Genomic DNA, 2958 nt, shown 5'->3' with positions numbered 1-2958 from the left:
AAATTGCTCACCAACATTCGTGTTGACAAAGTTTATTTTTTTGCAATGTTACAGGTTTGGTAATTGCTTGAACGAAGAATTGAGGAACGTAGCTTGTTTTGAGACCACTAGGAAATTAATCGAATAAACATTATATAGTTGTTTACTTGTATTCAATTTGTTTTGTACGAACAAGATGTGTTGTTTATTGATTTATGAAATTAATGAGTTTATTAAATATTGTCACTTTAATAGTGTCTTGTATTCTTGGGCAATCCGTTGCACCCTGGCATGTTCTGCCGCCTTTGGTTGGGGTGTGACATAAGGACATTAGTAAATTCGGGTTTAATTGCAAGTGAAACGAAAGCACAGGGAAGAAAATTGCAAATTTGAAACTACTGGACTAAAACCACAGATTTGAACAAACCATAGGGACGAAAACCACAGTTCACTGAAATACATATTTTAATAAAGAAAGAGTGAAAAGACATGTCTACCCCTGACTTAATGATTTAATTTAACGAGGTTAGTGATTTGGATGTAATTGGAAATAACTGGGAAACGTGAATGGTCGATATGCAAAAAATAAGCTTTTTGGACTAAGTTCGCATTATTTGCCAAACAATAATGACGAAAATGACACTTTACTCTTTAAGTTTTAAAAGTTAATTGATATATGAAAAATAAAAAATTTAAGTATTTAACTTTAAAATTTAAACTTCTTATCTCTAAAATTAATATATTAACTTCTCTAAAATTATTGAATGGATTAACAAGTAAACTCATTTTTTTAACAGGCTCAGGTTTGAATTAACCTGTTTTTAAATAAGTATCCGGTATTTAAGTCAAATTTCCCATCTTTGAATTAACCTGTTTTTAAATAAGTATCCGGTATTTAAGTCAAATTTCCCATCTTTTTTAAAATAAAACTCACTTCTAGTTGTATCTAACCATTATATACGTTTATATATATACCCCGCATATTTAATGATCTTCCCCTCTCTCTTCTACTTTACCATCTTTGATTCTGAATTGTATCTTCTCCTATAAATAGTTGTGACAGCGAAGCTACAACACATACTAATCATGGTACAATCAAAGAAGTTCAGAGGTGTCAGGCAAAGGCAATGGGGTTCCTGGGTATCTGAGATTAGACACCCACTCTTGTAAGTTCACCATTTTCTTTAATATTTCTTCCATTTTCCAATCTTTTTACATATCTTTCTTATTTTATGAAATTTATTAGCTCTTTGTGAAAATATCTTTCATCAAAGTTTTGTATATGTTCTATATAATCTGATCTGTATTCTACAGTTAAGTGTAGTAAAATACATTAATTCGATCATATATATGTATTTTGATAAACTTATTGTCCTTCATTGTACATTTCGTTCGAACCGGATAACGTGACTTAACTACCCGTTACTTATCATGTAATTTTGCTTTTGTGCCGGTTAGGATATTTTAACCAAGTGTGCGTGTGTGTGTTTAATCAAGCTTGCCTTTCATAAAAAGGAAAAGAAAAAACTAATATATATCCAAAATATAAAATGGTGACAAAACATTAATGTTGTTCATATATATATATATATATAACTTAATTTTTGTTACCTAGAACTTTATAAATATCAAACTTTATGAACGTTAATTGTGTTTTAATCTATCAAATACATCTTAGATGACCATCGTCATTAAAAAATGTTTTAATGCAAATCTTACGACAGAAAACGAAGGATTTGGCTCGGAACATTTGAGACAGCAGAGGCGGCAGCAAGAGCATATGACCAAGCAGCCGTTCTTATGAACGGACAAAGTGCAAAAACTAATTTTCCGGTGACTAACAAGAACTTCTCCGGCAACAACAGCTCTTTGTCACAGCCGACAGAGATTCCGGCGGCCACCCTCGCTGCCAAACTACGTAAATGCTGCAAGGATCCATCACCTTCACTTACATGTTTACGTCTCGATAGCGATAACTCTCACTTTGGAGTATGGCAAAAAACGCCCCGGAAAAGGGTCCGGGTCCGGTTGGGTGATGAAGGTAGTTATGAAACTCTTTTAAGTGTGGGTAATAAAGGGGTGTTTGGGATTCCTTATTTTACCTTCTTCTAACTTTTCATTAAGTTAATAAGTTACAAATATATAATTGTATAAACCGTATAAATAATTTTAATAAGGGTTTGTACCGGTTATATACTTAACTCATATTTACGTAATAGATTTACGTCTTAACATTTGTCTAATTACGTTGTGTCTAATTAAGGTGGAGCTTGGTGGCAAGAGGAAAGAGGGAGAGGTGTTGGAAACAACTCCGATGGCGGAGGACGGTGGTTCCGGTGATCAAGAAATAGATGAAGAAAATAAGGCAGTAATGCAAATGATTGAAGAATTGCTTAACTGGAATTCAACACCACCTTCACTTTGTATAATCAACAGTTAGTGTCATGACCGGTTTGTATATTATATATATATATCCGTAAAACAATTATTTTTTATGGATATTTCAAAGAAATTTCATTTTATTTCTGTTGTTAATGAGAATAGGAATATTGTGTTTATTTTAAGTACAAATAAAGTGAATTAAGGAGAAAAGAAGAAACAATGTATCATGTAAAAAGATGTGATTTTAATTTGTTTATAAAGCATGTTGTTTTTGTTTCACAAAAAAGCCTATAAGCTTTTATCATAAATTACAAAAGGCTACTTTGATTATTACCAAATAATATGATATGATTTTGACCACACAACTGGAAATTTAAGGGATTTCATGTTAAATTTCATCGATTTTGTGTAAAAAAGGTAACGTGCATTTAAGTACTTGCTGAAATGCCAAAGGATGAGGGTAGTTTTTAGTTGAGAAAAAAAACTAATTAACATGCATCCTAATAATCAAAATAGATGAAATATGTACAACATAAGTATATTTAAAAGGTTGGTATAGTGCAATGTATTGCAGGTTTGAGGGACTTAGATAGCAAT

General features: G+C 31.7%; 1 pseudogene; it reads left to right on the top strand.

Moving 5' to 3' along the window:
• Positions 1-983: 983 nt before the first annotated feature.
• Positions 984-2563, top strand: LOC143599480 (ethylene-responsive transcription factor WIN1-like; annotated as a pseudogene).
• The last annotated feature ends 395 nt before the right edge of the window (positions 2564-2958 follow it).

Source organism: Bidens hawaiensis, unplaced genomic scaffold (genome assembly GCF_021521415.1).
Source record: "Bidens hawaiensis isolate Kalapana, Puna unplaced genomic scaffold, B.hawaiensis_p1.1 tig00052235_1, whole genome shotgun sequence".
Taxonomy (NCBI): domain Eukaryota; kingdom Viridiplantae; phylum Streptophyta; class Magnoliopsida; order Asterales; family Asteraceae; genus Bidens; species Bidens hawaiensis.
The sequence above is the reverse complement of the archived record's forward strand: the minus strand, read 5'-3'. Positions and strand labels throughout refer to the sequence as shown.